Below are 24,137 nucleotides of genomic sequence, written 5' to 3' on the forward strand. Positions count from 1 at the left end.
AATTTCCAAGCCTGTACCCTCTTAAGGAATCTGGCTTGAAAGCTCTGTTTCTGAAGAGTTCTTTAACATGAAAGAATAAAACACATTTGTGTTTTTCTTGGAATGTCTTCTCTATGCTCTCTCTTCAAACTGGAGAGAAAATAATATTTCTCCAGACTGACATATCTGTGCCAGGAGCAAATCAGTCTTTGAGGGGCCCTCAAGGGATTTTATTCAGTTCTGTCTCTGGTTAGTTTTCTGTGTGCTGCTGAATTGCCATTTAGTATCCAGAAACCCATGTTTTCTCATCTCTACAATGAGAATAATTTTAGAGGACACAGATGAATAATGCTCTTCATGGAGGCAATTAATACCTGCAGGTGCTGTAGTACACAGCTGACAAAGCACCTGGAAGACACTGTGCTGATACTAATTGTTTAGGCATTATCTGACACTCTAATGAATTTTCTCCTAAAAGCTTGTAATAATCTTTTCACTGTAGGCATCCATGTTATTCACATTTGCAAATGTAAAATGTTGGATCTTCCTTTTCTGAATTCCAGATTCTAGTTCTCTGTGGGATTCAAGGTGGTGCAAATAATTATGCTTCTCTTTGTCCTCCTTTTACACTGTGTTCCCAATAAAATTATTCTCTGCTTTATGCCTCTATTGCCCTTGTTTAGCTATGTTTAGAAAATGACATAGAAATGTATTATTTGCTGATTTGTAAAGAAGGGCTGAGAATACGTTTGATTGATATCTATCCTTGATAGAAACGGAACTAGGTCTTTGCTGGATCCTTGAAAGGGAGCTTCATAACCAATCAGGTTTTTGAAATAGTTTTGTTTATATATATATTATATATATATAAATATATATATATATGCTTGTTATATATTGACTATATTAAACTTCAACACTATGTTTGAAGAGAATAATCTTATTAAAAATTTGTTACAAGTGTTTTCCTTACTTTTTAACTTCTGCTAGATCTCCCAATTTTCTCTCCTTATGTTTAAAATATGAATTTCAGGTCCTATATGATTTACTAAATTTATTTTTATAAAAGCAGTTTAGTCATAAGAAGAAAAAAAGTTATCTTTTTTAAATCCAAGCCTCTTGGCTGGTATCTTATCTGTTTTCAGAGAGCATTCTTTACCAGTTCATCCCTAATATTACTGCACATAAAGAGAAAAATAGAAATATTCCAAATGTACACACTTTCTTTTTTAAAATATTTATTTATTAGTTGTAGTTGGACACTACACCTTTATTTTTTTATTTATTTTTATGTGGTGCTGAGGATCAAACCCAGGGCCTCACATGCACTAGGTGAGCGCTCTAATGCTGAGCCAAAACCTCAGCCCTATGCACAAGTTTTCTTTAAAAACAAACAAAAAAATAAATAAGGATTTTACAGGCTTCCAACTGACTCTTATCTAAGCTAAATGTACACTCTGACCTGATAAAGAAGTTAGTATTATGGAAATGTAAATTTTTAAATCTTCTACGTATGTTAATATATTTTTCTGATCACTCTTTGTTTTAACTATAAAGGTTTTTACATTCTGTGTTTGTTTCAAAGGCCAATTTCTCCACAGTTAACTCTCAAATACATACATTAACTTTTTAAAATAACTACTTAGAAAGATATAAACATGGTTATGTTGGAAATAAATCTAATAACCAACAAGACCAAAACTCCATCTATCTGAAACCTTTGATTCTAGTGTCCATCATGGATGTTGGATTTTGTACCTGATATTTTCAATTATACAGGCCTATCTTATGTCTATATATTATATACTTGGTATTAAATTAGAATTTAAACATGAAAGCTCATCAATTAAAATTTAAAAATTTAAATGGATACAAACAATTTAATACAAGTCAAATAATTATATATATATATATATATATATATCTTTAAGGTTCTGCCTCATGAATTTTTCTAGGTGGTCAAACAATAAAGTCTTAATTTCTAAAAAAAAATCTATAACATAATATAATATAATATCAATTGCTTCTAAAAATTTTCTTCAACATAAAAGAGAAGATTAATAATATTAATCATGTTTTTCTTTCATACATTAGATAATTAGATTCAAGATGGTTATGAACTGCCATTTTTATCCCAATTACAGATTGCAGAATCACATTGGTTACATATGATATGTCAAGAGCTTTGTAATGTTTTGAACAACCAATAAAAATAAATAAAATGAAATAAAAGTTTATAAGTCATAATAAAATCATGTTTTTCTGATGTTTCATTTTAAAATTAAAATAAGTAAATTAAATGTAACATAAATGGCATTAATCTTGATAACAATGGTTTCTTAAATAAATGAATTAAAAATTATACCTGATGCCCAACTGATTTCTCTTTTTTCCAGTTGTTAAAGAAAAAACAGGACCCTATTTCCTTTTTCTATTTTACTCCTTCTTCTAAACAGGCTTTTCAAAAAAAATAATTCATAAAAAGTTTTCAACAGTAAGGTGGATCAACTGCCTGAATCTATTGTGTCATTGTTATTAATAATTTTTGTTAAAACACCTTATGTTTTTACAAAAGTAGATGCTGATGATAATAAATAAAAATTATATATTAAAATAATTATATTGTCCTTATTTTTCAGGCTGTACTATTTTGCCTTTTGCTGTTACATATGCTCAATTAATTACTAATTGTCATACAAAAATTTTATTCTTAACAGGCATGGACATTAATGTTTTATACCTTAATTATAAAAATATAACTTTATATCTTGAATGCTTACACTTTTCCTCTACTATCAAGTTGTATTAATAGATTATTTAGCATGGATTTTTTTAAAATATTCCTTTTGATGGCCAATTCTCTTTGTTATATCAGGTTCCTTAATTTTATTTCTCTTTCTTAATTTTTACTATTTCTCTTGTAGATGGATTAACAGTGTATACAGATAGAGGTAAACAAAAAGGAATAATATCTTTTTTTGTGAATGATAAATGGAGTGACTATTATACTCTTCCTCAAATCTCTCCACATAAAGCTGGATTAGCTACTTCTTTTCCTGCCTCTGCCTCTTGTCTCTGTGTCACCTTTTATTTTCTTTACATGGCAGAATGGCAGAGTGGCAGAAAAGCCCTCTTCTAAACTTCTAGCTTTATTCTGTTATGCTCGAATTCGGGACCCCCAAAAGACCACCAGAAAACAAGATTGATGTAAACAGCAAAGAGGTGTTTATTACAAACTAGCTCAGTCCTCCCTGTGCACACACAGCAACTGGTGACACTGAGAGACCCAGAGCCGAGGGTTTACAGCAGTTTTATACATTCTTTGGAAAAGGCAGGGACCCCCACATACATCATAACATCTCTTAGCAAATCATCACATACCATGGGAATATCAAATAACAACTCTAAAAATAGCACATTCACTGGTGGGAATAATTTAGGTAGAGATGATTGGTTACTACAAGAGGGGGATTCATTTGAACTTATTGGTTTAAGCCAAGAGGGGTGATCGTGCTGAACTACGTGGTTTTCCAACACGTTATAAACCACCATAAACTACTGGGAGGGTCATCTGGCATCCCAGGTATTTCCCTGTCTCATGCTGATTGGTGGCTGCTAGGGGGTTGCTATGGATCCCCACCTATCCTGACTTAGGGACACTGTCGCAGCAGATCTCTCCTGTTATTTGTAGATAAACAACTGGTTTTTCATTTCCCCCTTTGTCTGAAAACTTGGGAACCAATCATGGTTCCCTCAGTTGGGGGCGTATTTGGCCAGGCTCTACATCTTGGTGAACAGTAACCTCAGAGGACCATCTTCAACTTCCCAGACTCACTCAAAATTGGTCTCCCAGGTCCAATCTGACTCGATTTACCTATCTACACTGTCTATCTATTTCTGGCTTCTTTTCCCCTAATTTTAGGAACTCTTTATTGCTGTAAGGGGAAGGGGTGACAGCTAGTTCTGGCTGCTTCAAAGCTGAAATTGGCTGTTGAATATGAGGGGACTTGAAGACATGAGGGACTACGTGGGGGACATGGGGGACGATGTGAGGGATGTGAGTTCCCTTTTAGAAGTCAGTTCCATTTGAAATCTGATTGGGGAAAAACAGGTTGTCATCTGGGGAGGGGTGCTTGTATGAGAGAAAAAAATCATGAGTACGAACAAATGTTGCAGCAGCTGGAACATGTCACTGTATAGAAGTTCCCTCACCAGGCTTTAACATCCCCAGTTATTAGAACTGTAAACATAACATTTAACTTTTAGGGTTACAGATGTCCTTCCCCTTAAGATACAGTTTAATAATTTAATGTCATCTGATCCTGCAAAATCCTTTTACTAGTATGACCGCTGTGTCTAATAGAGAAACCTTTAATTCTGTTACTTATGGCTGGATAATCATACTAGCAAACACCAAGCCTACCTGAGTAGGTTAAAAATATCTGTAGGCCTTAAACCAAAAAGTACTCTCGCAGTTCCTTTTGATAGTTATCAGGCATTCCTGCCTAAGAATCTCTTTTATAGCCTCCAGTTTACTTATTCTTGGAAGTTACATTTAACTATTCTTATTATTTAAAATGCCCAGGAATAGCTGTATTTTGGTTTCAACTGTCTTTGCTAAGTAGTCAAACTGACTTTTGTTTCTATCTATTGTTAACAGTCAGCTGAGTTTCCATGTGAGTCCTAGGAGAACTTTACAACAGCTTCTCAGTACCGCTAGTGCCAGGCCTTGCTTGACCCTGTGGCTTCCCTCAGAAGCATCAGGGATGTCTCCCTTCTCTGATGACCCTCCTCTTCATAGCAAATGCACTGATTGGCTTTCTGTTCTCCAGTGGTCTCATTAATCTCCCTGATTGGGAGGTTATGTGGCCCAGAGTTGCAAAGCTCTTTAGAGATGTCCCCTGTTACCTGGATTCAGACTGACTCAGAGGGCAAGTGCCAAATATTGGTTTTCTTGGCCCTTTTAATTTAACTTTAATTTAAAAACTTAATCTTAAACATCCAGCAAATAAATTTCAGCAGGCTTATATTAAGAGTACTGGTGGGCTGGGGATGTGGCTCAAGCGGTAGCGCGCCCATCTGGCATGCGTGCGGCCCAGGTTCGATCCTCATTACCACATACCAACAAAGTTGTTGTGTCCGCCGAGAACTAAAAAATAAATATTAAAAATTCTCTGTCTCTCTCTCTCTCTCTCTCTCTCTCTCTCTCTCTCCTCTCTCACTCTCTCTTGAAAAAAAAAGAGTACTGGGCTTTAATGCCTATCTCTGTCCTGTAGGTGATAACCCATTATCTTAAATCAACCCAGGTTGTTTGTTCTTCAATCAGTAGATCTGCAAAACATTAGCAGACAATCTTTAGACCATTTATAAGAAAACTACACAATAAAATTAACAAGAGTAAAAACATATTTAGTTCATGTAATAGCTACCTTGAATTTTGGCAGAGTTATACATTATAACCCCTGTTTGAGATCCTAGTAATCTTGACAAAATACAACTTTAAATATACTGAAATCTGGCCTACTTCTTTCATAGTCACTTTCACATGTAGTGAGATGGGACACAGAGCCTTATATCAGGTAAGGCAGAGTTCTTCATAAATCTTAAGTACTGTAGTTCTGAAGCTGATCTTTGCTTTTTAAACATAATTTTACAAAGCCTACATAAATTGTTGCTCAAGTTCACATGAACATTAGCTAACACAATATAATATCACATCTAAAACATGAATTAAAGAAAGGCTGAAAGATTTTGACCTTTCGTAGAAAAGTAGCAAAGTACTTTTGTGTTTTACAATATCAACCTTTACACAGATTATGTTCTCATTAACTTAAAAATACATTTAAATTGTATCTCAGTGTAAAAAGTAACATAGAAATTTACATATCTTATTGATAACAAGTCCAGTTATAGAACACAAATGATATAAATAAATCTCCAACATGTTTTTCTTTTAAGCCTAAAATTACCATACAACTTTAGAACACCAGCTTGATATAATGCTCTTTTTCTTACAGACTTTTATACCTGAAAGATATGAACACATTAATAGCACCACAATTACATTAATGCTTTTATATTAACCAAAGTCAGCTTTTAAAGACATAACATAGCACAATTCTCTAAAACAACAGTTCTTATTTAACCAGCTGTTTAATTTCTTTAAAAGATTACTTGCTCAAAAAACGTACATATATAGTCAACTTACACAGACCTTTTTTTATCTAATTTACTTAATCACATAGATTCTCTTATCCAGAAACACATTTTCCTTCTATTTAATCCATACCTAGAACCTTCTAATTTCTCTTTTACAGCTGTTAAACTCCTTTTCTGTTCACATTTTGAAACAATCCTTGTAAATTTCTGAATTTAGGCAGATTATTTCATAGACATCAACATTTTATTAGTTTTTTATCACCTAGGAAAAATTTATAAGCTTAATTTTAAGACATCCTTATTTTCATCTGTTTACCCAAGTCAAATTAAACCATTTGAATCATGTGAATCAAAGATATTTGGATCCATTTTTTTTTAATTTCATGAAGCTCCTCATATATCTACCAATTGTCATATCACTGCATGATATATGGACATACACACACACAGACAAACAACACATAACACAAGTGTGCACACATAACACATTAGTAAAGGCCTTGTAGCTTTTCTCAGGTGAAATCTCCATTGCAATGTTTAAAAAACTGGACAGTTGATAAAAAATAGAACTGATCAGAAAAACATTAACCTAGGTCTGTAGGATCAAATCATGAGCTCAAAAAAATATAGAATCTAAGAAAAAGCAAAAGTCCTAGAAAAAAATGACTGGCCAGTAATTAGTAAATACCATACAATTCACTTTTTGGTTTCATCTAGTTTGAGTTCAAGTAAAAGACACCTTTACTTTTTTTTCACCCCTTGGGCCTCAGATCAGTCTCCCACTGAGCTCACAGTCTTATTCTATTGCATTTCAACTTAAGTCCTGGCTGAGGTCTGGAAGGAGCAAGAAAAACTGGAATTCTGAGGAGAAGCCTCATGCCTAAGGCATTTTAACCATAAGTCACAATTTTAAGGTTTGGATGTTGAAAATTATGATACAAGTTTAAGGTACAATTCACAAAATTTCATACCTTTACATCTTCCTACACTAGAAAAACTTGCTCACACAAAACTGAAAATAGGATCTTACTTAATAATATAAAAGCTGCCATTAGAAGAAATTCCTTCAGGATCATTAAGCCACTTCCTTTGTTCTGAAGTTTCTGAAGTAGTATTACGTTACATTAAATCACTTAAAAAAAATTCCAAAAGAGAAGCACACACTACCATGTATATTCAAAATTAAACTTTAATAATTCCCAAGACTGTTGTTATACAATGTCATTTCAATAAGCCAGAACAATGTCCCAATCCAATTCTTTCCTTTCCTAAATCCTACACACTCTGGGGAACAAATACCAAATCATAATTTACTATCCTTGCCCAAATTAATGCACTGGTACACCTATTGAAATCTTCCCATGCTCCCAGTTCAAAAATTCATGAAAAAATAAAACTAAATGATTGGACGTTACTTGCCAACTTGGAAGTAGAGTTCTTTAATTTTCCATCCTAAGTATTTAAGTTCTATTGCATGAATTATCTGAAATTATAAACTAAAGAATTACCTAACCCCAACTTTTAACTGCAAGATTGTGCAATGCTTCAAAAACCCATTCAGATAGCAGATTTTTACAATAAAAAAAATCATCTTTTAGATACACATTCAGCCAAGATCATCCCCAAGAAACAATCTATAATATCACAAACATTACTGCATTCATTGTCCCCTATTTTAAGTAGACAGAGGTGGAGTAATCCTTACAGTGCAGGTAAAAAAGAGGGAGTTCCCCAAAGCAAAATGGCTTTGGCAGCTGCTGGGACTCCCTTAGTTCCTCCTATTACATACAGGATTAATTCCTCTGGTTTGGTCTGACCCCAGGCACCAGACACTCTCCATATCTCCTAACTTTTCAGTAGTCAGATCCCAAAAAGTTCATCTTATATCCTCGGCATGCAGTTGTTCAGAGTGCTAGGTTCCCCAAGAAAGCAGAGGGGAGGCTTCTCCCTGGGGTGTCAAAATTTGTAACTGAAAATTTGGTTCCTGTTCTTGAAGCCAATTAATGCCAATTTAATAATGAGGACAGGGTTTTGAGAAAAAGAAAAAGGGAGGTATCAATGTTCTTAGATCCCCAGCAAGCATTTCCCTCCGTAGGGGGTGCACTCAAGCCAACTACAGGAAGAAAAGAAAACACTGCTTCCCTAATCTTGCTTATCAAAGGGAAGTAAAGTTTATCAAACTTCTTTAAAGCACAGCTAAAAGGGGTGTAAATGGTAAGAACAGAAAAGCTGGCAGTTCTATTGACTTTTGGTCCCTTATAGGATAAGCATACTAGGGACATTTTTAGGCTAAAATGTAGCTAAAGTTACCTCCACACATCTAAGGCAGATTGGAACTTGGGACTCTGCATCTGTCCAAAGTAAAACAATGCCATCACACTTAACAGAGACACCGACAAAAAGACACACAAAGACATAGATTCCCTTTTCAGATTGTCAAAAAAAAAAATGGGTGCTGGCCCCAAGCCAACTGGGGCCTTCCCTTTTGACAAACGGATTGGGGGAGCATCCCCCTCAGATTGGGTCTGACGACCCCAGATTGGGAGATTACTTCTCTTGCCAAGGTGTTGGGGTGGACATGGACAGAACAATAGAAACAAACTCACATGACACAAAATTTGCAGCGTGGCTGTTATGCTCGAATTCGGGACCCCCAAAAGTCCACCAGAGACCAAGATCAATGTACACAGCAAGGAGGTGTTTATTTCGAGCTAGCTCGGTCCTTGCTACCCAGAAACTAAAGGCTCAGGTGGACCGCGGATCCCTCAGCTACAAAATACTTTACCAAATACTTCACAAAATACATTACTATAGGCAATCCACTCAGAACCCAGAAAGAGGCTCGGGACATCTCCCACAAACCCCGTCAGCTGCCCTTTGGTACGTCCACCTGGACCTTTTGCCGACCACACAACACAGAACCAGAACCTGCATGCAACCAGAGTACAGAAACTTACAAATCCGCAGTGCCTTTACTTACCGGCCGGATTTTTATCACCTCTCGATCAGGGTGTCCGGGTAGGCTTATTAGTGGGATCCCGGACGAGCGCCCATATGTTATGCTTGAGTTCGGGAACCCCAAAAGACCACCAGAGACCAAAATCAATGTAAGCAACAAAGAGGTGTTTATTGTGAGCTAGCTCGGTCCTCCATGTGCACACACAGCAACTGGTGACGCTGAGAGGCCCAGAGCCCAGGGTTTGCAGCAGTTTTATACATTCTTTGGTGAAGGCAGGGACTTCACATACATCATAGCATCTCTTAGCAAATCATCACACACCACAGGAAAATCAAATAACAACTCAAAAACATGATTAGCACATTCACTGGTGGGAACAAGTTGGGTAAGGGTGATTGGTCAGTACAAAAGGGGTATTCATTTGAACTGATTGGTTTAAGCCAAGAGGGGTGTATGTGCTGAACTGCATGGTTTCCCAACATGTTATCAACCACCATAAACTACTGGGAGGGTCATCTGGCATCCCAGGTATTTCCCTGTCTCATGCTGATTGGTGGCTGCTAGGGGGTTGCTATGGATCCCCACCTAGCCTGACTGAGTCAGGGATGCCTGGTGCAGCAGATCTCTCCTGTTATTTGTAGATAAACAACTTAGCAGGGTGGGAATGTGCCTAGGAGTTCTCTGTAGGTTTTTCCAAGGACAAAGGTGATGTCCCTTCCTTGGACAGGCTTTGCTTTGAAGTAGAGGCTGGTTTTTCAATTCCACAATCCACTTTTTATAATTATGTACTGGGCATCCATGTAATCCTGGGCATGTGCCTTAAGATTCCCAGTCAGTTATTCAAAGGAAAAATTGTTCCCATTTCATTAATGGAGGAAAACTGGTCTTCAAAATACCTTGGACGCCATTACTGAGAAGCAAAAGTTAAAATTACTTAAAAGGAACATTGAACTCAATTGATGTCATCATAGCCTGATACTAAAATGTCTTTAAGTATATCCCAAATATCTGAATCTCTACCCCAGTAGAGGCTTCCAAATGTGTCAGAGCCTGTGAGGAAGGTAGAGGTTCAGGGTGCAGCACAGAGCAACATGAAAGACTTCACACCCTATGTCCCTTCATCCAAGGAGATGGAATCCCAGGGAGCAGGGAGTATCAAGGCCTTCTAAGTCTCAAGGCCATTAAGTAGGACAGGAATATAAACAGGAAATGTCTTGGGGCTTATAGTATTGGTCTGGGTTGACCCTTTAGGGTGGGGTGTCAAGTGCCATTCAGGTGCAAATTTATCTTGTGTTCTTTCATTGTGGCTGAGGCCTTGGATTTTAAATGACAAAAGCTTAGGGAAAATATGCCTGGATTTATTCTTCACATTCTTCAGTGAGTAGATCACAAGTCAAGCACTCCAAAGGACACTTTGGGAAGTTTTATTACATTGCCACACACACAAAAAAATTCTGCTTGTATCTGCTTCTCTGTAGGTAGAATTCTCTGTTTCCTGCCATCTATAAAATTATTTTTCTTGGGTAATTCCTTATCCATGTGGTGTTATCCTCAAATTTGGGACCCCCAAAAGACCACCAGAGACCAAGATCAATGTAAGCAGCAGAGAGGTATTTATTGTGAGCTGGCTCAGTCCTCCATGAGTACACACAGCAACCGGTGATGCTAAGAAGCCCCAAGCCCAGGGTTTGAAGCAGTTTTATACACTCTTTGGGGAAGACAGGGACTTCACATACATCATAGCATCTCTTAGCAAATCATCACACACTGTGGGAAAATCAAACAACAACTCTAAAACATGATTAGCACATTCACTGGCGGGAACAAGTTGGGTATGGGTGATTAGTTACTGATAATGGGTGATTAGTTACTGTTATTAGTTGGGTATGGGTGATTAGTTACTGTTATTAGAACTGACTGAACTGATTGGTTTAAGCCAAGAGGGGTGATCCTGCTGAACTACATCATTTTGCAACACCATAAACTACTGTGAGGGTCATCTGGCATCCCAGGTATTTCCCTGTCTCAAGCTGATTTGTGGCTGCTAGGGGGTTTCTATGAGTCCCCACCTAGCCTGACTGAGTCAGGGACACCTGGCTCAGAAGATCTCTCCTGTTATTTGTAGATAAACAACTTAGCAGGGTGGAATGTGCCTAGGAGTGCTCTGGGCTCCTTCCTTGGATAGGCTTTGCTCTGAGGTAGAGGCTGGTTTTTCAGTGGCAAATAAAATCACACTTTTTTATATTTTTTTTTTTCAATTTCTCAAGGGACAAGCTTGAGTTATCTTTCTGTTGAGATATATATATATATATATATATATATATATATATATATAGAGAGAGAGAGAGAGAGAGAGAGAGAGATTTTTTTCACCTCAGATTTTGGACTCTGTGTTGTGCTTTCTTGCAACTTGTAGTCTCCAAGCATTTGGCCCTATGGGAAAACTGGGTTAACACAGCTTTGTTACTAAAGGATTCCCTTAATGTAAAACAAGAATAAACAATAATCTCTCAACTTAAAGAAATTCCTGGGATGTTTTCTCTAGGCTCTCTCTTTAAAACAAAGTTGAAACAATATTTTTCTACAAAAACATCATGTATAAGGGGGGCAAACTAGACATTGAGGATGTTAGAATGAATTTCATAGACTCTGTCCTGGGAATTTCTCAGATCTGACACATACTGCTGAGAAAGCATTTGATATCTAGGAGTCTGTGTTTTCTCATCTATACAATTGGATGCTTTTAGCACACTCCATTGGATAATGGTTTCATGGGGGCTATTAATATAAGTAGGTGCTGTGCTTCCACAACTGACAAAACACCTTGAAGTTACTGTGTAGATAATGCTTAACCAGTATCTGACATCAATTTTCTTTCAGAAGCTTATAACCTTCCCATGTGGGCACTTACATCATTCACATTGTAAGAGGGGCCCAGCGGAGCGTCGGAGGGAGAGACCACACAAGAGACTTACTCCATGCAATTGGCAAAAGGGGATTTATTGGGGATCCATTCCAGCGTGCTGGGGCTCCGTGCTTACTCAAGAAGGGAGAGCAGCCCAGAGCCCAGAACGGAGGTCAGGTGGAGCTTAAGTACACTTTTTGGAGAGGGCGGTGGGCTTTGCATACATCAGAACAAATCATCATGAGGCACGGGGAAATTGAACAACAATTCTGAGACGTGATTGGCGGGAACAGGTCGGGCGAGGGTGATTGGTCATTCGTAAGCGGGTTACACATTCAAACTGATTGGTTCGGTCCCTGTGAGGAACTGCACAGGGCCCTAGGCTAAATGGCCAGTAGGGTGTTGTCTTAACTATCTCAGGAATCTGGGTGTAACAGAGGAACTTAATAATACCTAATCTTTTTCATTCAAGCTTTCCAGCTTAGAAACTTTACCCTTTCAACATGAGCAAACACAATATATCAACTCTTCCTTGTCTGAAATCCAGATTTCAATTCTCTGATTTTTCAGTGATTATATGTCCCACCTTGGTCTTCTTTACTCAATGCTCTCTATAAAAATAGGAAAAAAAAATGCTGCATGCCTGTGTAACCCATGTCCTCCTTTGTTTTAAAAACATAGGGCTTGGTGGTCCTTTACATCCCCCTAGATCAACTTGTTCTATAGTTAAGAAAACTTGATTAAAATTTCCACCTCTTCAATATCGATTCATATTTTTATATGTAAAGGGGTGTTGAGGTTATTTCAGCTGGTGTTTGCCCTTAATGCAAATTTTGAAAAACATGGAAAATATGTCTAAAACCATTTTTCCTAAGCTTTTGTCATTTAAAACCCCAGGTCAGCCAAAGCAAAGAAAAAAAAAAAAACACAAAAGGAACTTGCACATGACTGTCACTTGACACTCTTCTCCCCAAAATGGGTCACCTGTCCCCAATACAGTAAGCCCCAGGAAATTTTCTATTCACATTCCTTTCTCACCCTAATTGATAAGTGGAACTCAATAAAAGGAACCCCAGTAATTGCCTTCCTTTCCCACCCTAAATGAAGCCTATAGAATCCAGACCCTTGTTTCAGCCCACTGCCATTTTCTTCCTCAAAAATGAGCTTCAGGAGGGTAACACCAATTGACTCCACTGCTAAATAAAGAAAAGCTTAGGGATCTGAGGCTTGTTTTCCACCTCTTCTCACCTTCATCATGTGTGCATTATTTGTCCTGAAAATCTGAAGTAGGATTCCCTGGATACTTAAATGGGAGCTCCAAGATTATTTAAAAGACATAAGAGAATCTATTTGTGTTTTACTGTGTAATTCATAGGACTAAATTTATGTACATATATCACAAATTCTGCTTCTTTGAATAATTGTGACTTTCCAATTTGAGAAGTATAAGAAATGTTGCAAGAGTCTTCTGATTTGGTGGAGGTGTTTATGCTTTGAAATCAGACACAGCCCATCCTGAGTCCCAGCCAACCTTCTCATTAGTGTGGGAATTTGTCCACAGCAGGAAACAGATATTACAGCCTGGCCACTATATCTAAACTCAAATTTCCAAATAAGTATAAGTTTTATATATTCAAACAATAGATCAACACTGGGAAAGATTGCAGGCTATGCATCCCCCTAGAACCTCATCTTTCTTTATTTACTCTCTGATATCTGTAATGGGAAAAATCTGTGACTACTTTAAAGTAGGAAAGAATGACCTATTTTTGGACACTTCCTGATTGGAGCTTTATGCTCCCCCTCAGACATTTCTTTTTCTACTTTTTGGCCTGAGGAGAAATAAAGAGAGAGACCAGGCCCTTTAAGTCCCTGACATCAGGTATCCATAGCTTTCAAATCTGAAATGTGGATAACTGAGAACTTAGATATGATGGAGAGAGTCAAACATGAAGGCTTAGTATTTTATTAGTCCCATAAAGGTAATATTCTGGATATTCTGGGTTATGTTGTTAATATCAATTTCAACTGTTTCTTTTAATGTTATTATTATTATCATTATTATTATTAATGTGAATACTAGGAAAATTTAATTTATCATGTGTTTTATGTGTTGTTTTTGCTGGGCATTTTTGCTTAAGGGGGTTACTTTCTAGTTTCTACTTTCTTTTTCTATCACATAAAAAGAAAAGAGATCAGAAAAAGTTAAATAAAATTTTATAGTAGTTGTCATTATATTATTTTCATTCCTGAATAATATATAGGCATATATAATACATCAACTGAAATGATCTTATATATAAGTTTAAATGCAAATGTTCTTCTAGATCTCACTTCTGGAAGAAAATCTTGCCTTAAAATAGTGGCAGCCAGAGGCTCTGGGGTGCAACTTAAAAAATAAAAATAAAAAAATAAAGCTGCAACCTGTCATTCTAGCCTTGTTAATGCCTGGATTTGATAATATTCCCTGTCACTTAAAGAGAAGGCTCACTGATCTGAGATTAAAGGGGCATGGTCTTAAGCACTGTCCAATCAGGACACTTAGTGAGAACTGTCCAATCATTTGTGCAGCCAGGGAGGAGCGGTTGGGCTTCCTGAATCACTCTTTTTCTCCTGACTCCACCATTTCTTCAGTTCAGCTCTGGACTTTGCTCTTGAGCTTGGAGTCCCAGGTTGCTCTGCTGTGTAGTTGCTGAAGCTCCCTAGGGAGCTGACCCAGCTTCTGAGCATCAGAAAATGGTAAGCAGTGGCCTGGAGAGGGAGGCTCTGGGAGAGAAACTGTTGGACCATGAGACTGGCTGTGTCGGGAAAGGGAACTAGCAGATTGGGACTCTGGTTTGTCTCTGGAGTCTGCTGGGCTAAGCTCTCCACTGGGGCAGTATGCCCTCAGTCCTACTGGCCATCCAAGCTGGGAGTATGTCCTTATCCTCAAAGGACATCTTCAGCACCTGACTGAAAAACTATGTGGCAAGTGTGTGCCTGCACCCAGGTTTCTTCCCAGATGTTACTGACTGGCTGGTGGGACAGTTCTCATAATCAAATCTTCAAAGGCCATTTTCTTGCAGAAGAGGAGCTGTGGCCTAGGGAGAGCTCACTTTTTCCTTAACTAGCTAATTTAATTTTTTTCTATCTTTTATCTTTATTTCCCTTTTTGTTTATTTATTTGATTATTTTATTGCTGTTGTTAATGATAGTTAAACTGAGAGATACTTTATTACTGAGCTAAGCGCGCTACTGCTTGAGCCACATCCCCAGCCATATATATATATATGCTTGAGCCACATCCCCAGCCATATATATATATATATATATATATATATATATATAAATATATATATATATATATATATATATAAAGTTTCTTCTTTTTAGAATACACATAAAGGTAGACTGCACTGTGATATATTTATATATGTACATAGCAATTTTGATGGGATATATTGTAGGTTAATTTGGGGAAAATTGTGACCTTTGTAATGATGAGGGAAGTGTAATTGTGTCTTGTATGTGCTTTTGATGATTTTTATTTTTGCATAAGTTCTCTCTATTTTTTTTTCTAAACATATATACATGTAAAATAACACATACATATGGCATCTATTTAAAAGTTATACATAGTGTTTTATATTGTGTTTTAAATTGGATATAGTATAACCAAAATTGTGACTGGCCCTAGTGAACGTATATCCCACAGATTATCATTTATCTCTTCTAAGATATATATTCTCTTGAACCATCTACCTGGGTTTCAAGTGTTTGGATGAGAACTGTGTCTTCTTTCATGTTATCATGGTACTGTAATTTTAGTCTGTGTGATCATGTATCTTCAATAGCAAAATAGTTTTTACAAATACATAATAACTTAAAACTCCTTTGAATTTATCAGTATTCATTTGTTTTATATTTTTATCACTACTACTTAATTTTATCTGTGATGGAGCTTTTTTAATATTATTCTAATTAATGAAGCTGTTGAATTTTTATTTTTAATGAACACTTAGATATTATATATATACACATAGTCAGTTCAAGGCTCTTCCCCACATTTTGTTTGTGGTTTCTGGCTTCAGAGATAAGAATATGGATTCAAAAAGGCAGATAAATGTAGATTTCAAGAAAAACAGGATTTATTCTTAATTATTAAAACAAATATTTATTTATTCCCCTCAGTACATATTGTAGGTTTATTGTCTGTGTTATAAGTGGAAGTTATTTCACATGGAATTTGAGGGATTAACTTTGGAAACTACTACAGGAAAAATAAATAAGGGGCATCTATCTCTCTACCCTATGGCTTCAGGAAAATGAATATATTTCCTCATAATTATGGTAATGAAATTGTTGAATTACACATTAACTAAAATTTCTACTCTTCTTCTTTGAAGGTTTTTTTCTTTGATTGAATGTTTTTGATGGTGAATATTATTCTAAGAAGTTATGATATTTCTCCCGACTGACACTCCTGTGTCAGGAGCAAACCAGCCTTTGAGGGGCTTTGAAAGTGTTTCATACAGTTTTGTCTCTAGGTAGATATCTTTGTGCTGCTGAATTGCCATTTAGTGTCCAGAAAACCTGTGTTTTTTTCATCTCTACAGTGGGAATAATTTTGGAGGACACTGATGAATAATGCTCCCATGCAGGCTACTAATATTTGTATGTGCTTTGGCCTACAGCTGACAAAGTACCTGGCAAATACTAATTGGTTAACCATTGTGTGCCACTTCACTAAATTTTCTTTCAAGGCTTTTAATGATATTTTCACTGTAGGCATTCATGTCATCCACATTCCAAAATATAAAAGGTTGAATCTTCTTTGTCTTAATTCCAGATTTCAATTCTCTTGTAGTCCAAATTAATATGTTTCTCATTGTCCCCCCTTTACACTGTGTCCCAGTAAAACAATTCTCTGTTTATTGCCTCTTTTGCCCATGTTCAGCTATATTTAGAAAATGACATAGAAATATTTATTATTTTTTCATTTGTAAAGGAGAGTTGAAGGTACTTCTGGCTGAAATCTCTTCTTATTAGAAACTGAACCAGAATTTTGCTGGGTTGTGGATTGGTGGTTGCTTTATATCCAATCAGGTATATTAAAATTTTATATATATATATATATATATATATATATATATACACACACACACACACACACTACACACACACACATAGAGATAGGGAGAGAGAGAGAGACAGACAGACATAGGTGAAGGCAAGTATCTTCCATGCATTTTTTAAACTATATATTTATTTGTTTATTTTATTTATTTATTTATTTATTTATTCTAATTTGTTACATGACAGCATAATGTATTGATTCTTTTTTTGTCTGTGTGTTAAAAGATTTTATTTATATATATTTTTTCCATTCATTTTATAATTTTTTTTATTATTGTTGGTTGTATTTTTTTTTTTATTGGTCGTTCATAACATTACATAGTTCTTAATACATCATATTACACGGTTGATTCACGTGGATTATGAACTCCCTCTTTTACCCCGTATACAAATTGCTGTATCACATCAGTTTCCCTTCCATTGATTGACATATTGCCTTTCTAGTGTCTGATGTATTCTGCTGTCTTTTGGTTGTATTTTGATTCTTAGTATACAAGTTGAGCACAATTTTTCATTTCTCTCATTTTACACAAGGTAGAGTCACACCATTCATGTCTTTATACATGTACTTAGGGTAATGATGGCCATCTCATAGCACTATCTTTCCTATCCCATGCCTCTTCCTTTCTCCTTTCTCTTCTTTGCCCTATCCAAAGTTCTTTCGTTACTCTCATGCTGCTTCTTCTTGTAACCCTCTTTATATAGATCAACATCCATGTGGCAAAGAAAACATTTGGCCTTTCATTATTTGGGATTGGTTACTTCACTTATCATGATATTCTCAAACTCCATCCATTCATCTACAAATGCCATGATTATATTCATTTTAATGCTGAGTATATTCCAATGTGTGTACATATGCCGTGTCCCCTCACCAGCAAAGGAAACACGACACAGGATTCTTCCTTCAGCAGTTTATTCAGGCCTTTGTTTAGACATGTCTTTTAGCTTGTTTCTCTCTTGAACACTCCTCCCGCGTGCCCAAGCCTTAATAAAGCAGATAAAGCCCCAATGCACAACTACCACGTGGACTTTTCTCATAGGGTGCCAAGTCACAGCGTGCCAACTCATTCTGATAAGGAGTTGTTTGTCACAGACTACAGGGGAAACCAGCGCCATCTTGTAATGGTGGCCACAGTTCACAGAAACGGCTCACCACAGTTCCCCCTTTTTTGTTTTATTACGACAATACAGGCGAGAGTAGAGGTCCTATCCCACTGTGCAGAAGTGGCTGCATAGTATGGCCCAGCCTTAAGGAGGGCCCTTCCCCAAACCTGAGGCCATATCAGCCGACACCTTTTTTCGTGGGGCGGGGCGTGGACGTCAAACCCGAATGCAATAGGACATGCTCCCCTTGAGGTCCACTCAAGTGGATCACTCAAGTGCAGTGCCTTGCCTCGCATCCTGTATCGTGATGATGGTAGATGAAGGGGGACAGCTGAGGCTGTCTTCGTAGTGCAGACAAAATTAAGTTGGCAACACCCTAAGAGAAAGGCACGGACAATAGAGAGGGGGAGAAATTTGGTTGTGACATCTGCCATTGTTAGATAAAGGTCAAGACGTTCCTGTGGAGCACATATGTCATGGCCTTGTGAGCTAGCCACCTTGACATGCAGAACAAGGAATTGGGGGCTGGGCCCCGGGGGACAGGGAAGGCCTGCTTCCAGTAAGTCTACCTCTCTTGCATGTCAAGGGGAATCAAGTAGCCCCTGTCTTAGGTCGTCCACTGCCCCTGCATTGCTTACCCGTCTCTGGGGAGGCCCCATTCCCCTGTCTTAGGTTGCAGTGCAAGCGTGGAAGTTGCCCGTCACTGGGTACTACAAGATCAGCTCAGCATGTTGTGGCCAACAGGACATTGTTATGGTAACCGCCTCCATAAACAGGACCTATGACCATCACTATCAAATGGCAGGTGTAGTTGGACCGTAAGATTAGCTAGCAAAGATCCTAGTGCAGAAAGGCAGGGAGGAGAGGTATGCACAAAGGAAAGATATGGTAGAAGTTCCAGCATTAGAAGAGTGACAAAAGAAGGACATGTTGATCCCAGTGCAATGTTATAATAACTTGGGGTGCAACGACCATGTCAAAGGTTTACTGTTTAAGATGCGCAAGCCAGACCTGTGGCGAGTTGCCATTTTCTAAAGCAGCAAGAGCCTTATCCCGAGCATGCGGGCCTTGAGACGACAGAGAAGCCACAAACAAAGAATCACACCAAAGCAACACATAGTGCCAAAAATGCCTACTCCCACCCACTCCTTAAAAAAGGAAAAGGCAGAAGATATCCAAGATATCCAAGTGGTGAATTGACTCAAGGTCACTGGATCAACACGGGTGTTGTTTAAGGCAGCTATCTGAGTTAGTTGAGACTGGATCATCTCTTCCGCTGTCATGGACCAATTTCCGGCCAAATAAGCACCGATGATGCGGGAAGCATTCCTGGAATTATTAAATCTGACAGAGGTTATGCACAAATGTTCCCGTTGGTCAACGCAACCCAAAAGCACCAGGTCATACAATTCTTCTACCTGAGCCTGAAGTAAATCTATTCTTTGGTTGGCAGCTAAAATCCCTGACAAAATATGTTGATTAATTTTACTTTGAGATTCGAGTATGTTGGAAGTTTGTTGAATAACCTGATTAATAGTGGCAGCAGTTTGGACCTGATTAAGAGCCTGTTTGCATTCAGCAAGCTGCTCCTTAATCTTCACTTTATCAGTTAAAAGAGCATCCTTTACCAATCTCCATAGAGAGAAAGTAGCAATCGGGACTCTATCTGGACCCTGGTCCCTCAACAACTTTTGGAGATCCTGCTTTACCAAATCCCAATCACTGTTATTAAGAAAGCCTCCTGTCAGAAACCAAGGACAAGCCTGGGCTATAGCTTCAACAAATTCAGTTTCTGTCTTGGTTTTTATTCCTGTTCCTTGTTTGCTTAACAGTTCTTTAACTTCGTTGGCCAGACGAAGTTTCACTGTTGAGTTACCCATGGTACATACCCTGTCTCTTTAAATTATCTTTGATCCAATCCTCCCCCTTCTCCCTTAGAAGGTGAGCCTCGTCCGCTTACCTCTGCTTTCTGAATCTCAGTAAGGACCTCCAGATGCCAAGTCCAGCTAATGGAAACCGAGTCCGGCGAGAGACGTCGAGGTTAAAAAATAAAAAAAAAAAAATCACAGGACACCAAGGTTCTTTATCCAGGAGGAGGCTTGTGTGCCCTTTTTTTTTTTTAATTTCTTTTTATACTTTGGAACAATTTTTGAAAACCTTAGAATCTATAAACAAATTATTATATTTTGATAAGAAATATCAATGAAAATAAAGTTAAAACCTTTAGATATTTTGGAGAAATAATTATAATAATTTATCATTTTATGAGTTTGAACAATAACCTTGAGAATTAGAAATTACTTGATTGTATTTTTACTTAAAAGCAAATTTATAGTAAACACATTTATCTCAAATATCTGTAACTGAAAAGGCAGAGTATCTGATAAATGTAAATATAAAACGTAAATTATGGGTTTTCTGTTGAAGAAAACAATTAGGCAAATATATATTAACTAATCAATTAGGCATGTGTTAATTAATTTCTAGATTAACAAATATAGGTTATCTAAATATCTAATATATATATATATATATATATATATATATATATATATATATTAAGAATAATAACATAACTTATAATTGTATTAACTTTATGTAACCACGTGGTCTTAAAATATTTGGATCCATTTTAATTTATTTTTAACTAAGAGTGCACTCTTCTATGTGACGTCACTTGATGTAACTGAAATAAGATACTTGAGTGTACATTTTTATTTTTATAGTTAGCAATGAAAATAAGGATTTTTTGGTCATCACAGGAACTTTGCCGGCTTGTTCCTGTGGTGAGCAAATGCATCCTCATAACCTTCAAAATTAAAAGTAAAATATAAAGAAGCATATTTGATATCTCTCATCAATAGAACATTATTTAGTAACACAACTATAGAGAAAAAGTCAGGTTATTTAACTTAGAACTAGCTTAAATTTAGGACTGTAACATAGAAACCTGTGGAATTAAGTTTTGTCTGAAAAAGATATCTTTCATTAGCATTTACATGTAGGCATTTTTTTAAAAAAATACAGGCTCTGAGCATCTCCGGTAGAAATCTGAAACACAGCAGTACAGGTTAGTGGCTGGAAGGCGGGACTAGAAGTCCTGTCTGAGTGACTGTGGAAGAACCAATCGGAAGCCTGCAAAAGTGTGGGAGGTGGGACCAGGAAGCTACTCTTCCGGCCAGGTACCCCATGGTTACCATGGTGATGCAAACAACATGGAGTCCGCTGCCCATTTTCGGGGCAAAAGTTCCCCAAGTTTTCTTAGCCGATTGCATTTTGTTTGATTTTGTCTGCATTTTCCCCTGCCTGGCCAAGATCTTACTTCGGTAGCAGCCTGTTCTGTCTCTGTGACCTGCGGTTGCAGCTCGTGTACATCCTGCACTTCCTGGCGTTCCCCTGGGGAGTCTACAGATAGAAAGGGGTTGGTCCGTGGGAGGTGACAAAGTCGCCCACTCCCCGGGGCACCATTCCGTCCCTGGATTGCCCAGTAGACCTTGGGGTGGGCCCCTGTTCCCGTTTTGAGGGCAGCGGCCAGAACCTGTGCAGTAATATGAGCTCCATCAATATCCTTACAAGCTCGAATCATGTCATCAACACTCTTTGCTCTGGTAGATTTAATAGCATTTTGGCAATAGGAGTTTACATTTTTAAGAGCCAATTGCTTAATGACCAGCGTGGCTTGTTCCAAGTTAGGGAATATTTTCCCTGCCACCTGCATCAATCAGGCAATGAAGTCAGAATAAGGCTCAGAGGGTCCTTGAGCAATTTTTGAAATTTTTGTTTTAGCATTTGAAATAGGTAGAGCCTTCCAAGCCTGAACGGCTGCTGTAGCTATCTGAGCATAGACCCCAGGATCGTAATCAATTTGCTGATTTATGATAGCATATAGTCCCAAGCCTGTTAACATTTCAAGGTTATGCCGTGGGAAGCCGGCGTCCTGATTGACTCGGGCTAGCTCGAGACACCTCTCTTGATTTTCACTTTTCCACAACAAAAAATCCCCTCCAGACAACACAGCCATGCAAAGCTGTTGCCAGTCACTAGGTGTCAGCTGATTGGCAGAGAAAGACTCGAAGAGAGTCAATGTAAAGGGGGCATGGGATCCGTAATTAGTAACTGCCTCCTTTAGTTGTTTAATATCCTTAAAGGCTAAAGGAACATGTACTCTGGCCGGCTGTCCATCGGCATCCAAGTTTTCAATTACTGGGAAGTTTGGGCCGTCTTAGGCTGCCACTGAACACCCACCCCGCCTTCTGGGGTTGTGCTCATCCCAATCGGGGTTATAAGGAGGGAGCATGACAGCGATTGGGGCCGTAGGTGCTTTAAATCTTGACTTCCTTAATCGACCCTCCAGTTCCTCCTCCTGCCAGCTGTTACCATGGAGCCCAATTAGTAACTCCCTTATCTTAGAAATGTAGTCAGCACTGTGAAGCCCAGCTCAAGGCCAGAGGCCTTGTTTACATATTTTTGTGAAAAACTAGTAAGGGAGTGTCCAGCGCCTGGAGTGCTGATTTTTTCAGACAGTGGCCAAGTAAAACAGGGCAACATGTTCAATATCTATATTGAATATAGTTCAATATCTATATTGAACTTTTTTGTAGAGATTTTTTTTGCTAAGAGTCCTAAAATCAGCCATGGTGAATATTCTGGAGAAGGTCAATTAAGACTTTGGGCTTGAGGAGTTAACACCCATAATGTTTTCAAAACTATGAAGAAAGTGAAAGTACAAAGCCCCGCTCTCTCTTTATCTACAGAGGAGCGTCCTGTTTAATTATTTTTCCACTCTCTCTTCATTTACCGAGGAGCGTTTTATTTTATTATTTTTTCCTCGCTCTCTCTTTGTCTACAGAGGAGCGTCCTATTTTATTATTTTTTTCTCGCTCTCTCTTTATCTACAGAGGAGCGTCCCGCTTTCATTTGCGGATTCCCACTTACCCGGGAATTTATTATTTTTCCCCGCTCTCTCTTTATCTACAGAGGAGCTGCCCCGCTTTAATCGCGGATCCCACTCACCTGGGACTTATTCCCGCTCTCTCTTTATTTACAGAGGAGCTGCCCCGCTTTAATCGCGGATCTCACTTACCTGGGACTAACCCCGCTTTGATCGTGGATCCCACTTACCTGGGACTAACCAGTGCACCACCCTGACTGCTGATGGTTCTGGATCCTGGGTTCGAGGAGGTGTCCCCGTACGGGCCACCAACTGCCGCGTCCCCTCGCCAGCAAAGGAAACACGACACAGGATTCTTCCTTCAGCAGTTTATTCAGGCCTTTGTTTAGACATGTCTTTTAGCTTGTTTCTCTCTCGAACACTCCTCCCGTGTGCCCCAGCCTTAATAAAGCAGATAAAGCCCCAATGCACAACTGCCACGTGGACTTTTCTCATAGAGTGCCAAGTCACAGCATGCCAACTCATTCTGATAAGGAGTTGTTTGTCACAGACTACAGGGGAAACCAGCGCCATCTTGTAATGGCAGCCTAAGTTCACAGAAACGGCTCACTACATACGATTACCACAGTTCTTTATCCATTCATCTATTGAAGGACATCTAAATTGGTTCTAAAGTTTATTGTGAATTGTGTTGCTATAAACATTGATATAGATGTGTCATTGTAGTATGCTGTTTTTATGTCCATTGGGTATGAACCAAGATGTGGGATAGCTGAGTCAAATAAATGGTGGTTTTATTCCAAGTTTTTAAGAAAATTTTCTTTCTGCTTTCTAGATGTGTTGCACCAATTTGCAGTCTTACCAGCAATGTAAGGTTATAATGGATAATTTGGCTTATTTCCTCCATATCCTCACCAACCCCTATTGTTGCTTATATTCCTTATAACTGCTACTCTGACTAGAGTGAGATACAAATCTTACAAGTAGTTTTGATTTGCATTTCTCTAATTGCTAGAAAGGTT

The 24,137-nt window shown here is 37.9% G+C and overlaps 1 pseudogene; it reads left to right on the top strand.

Annotated features, from left to right (window-relative positions):
• Positions 1-8,818: 8,818 nt before the first annotated feature.
• LOC144253808 (uncharacterized) overlaps positions 8,819-24,137 on the top strand; it is a 33,736-nt pseudogene continuing 18,417 nt past the window's right edge.

This window comes from Urocitellus parryii, chromosome 3 (genome assembly GCF_045843805.1).
Source record: "Urocitellus parryii isolate mUroPar1 chromosome 3, mUroPar1.hap1, whole genome shotgun sequence".
Taxonomy (NCBI): domain Eukaryota; kingdom Metazoa; phylum Chordata; class Mammalia; order Rodentia; family Sciuridae; genus Urocitellus; species Urocitellus parryii.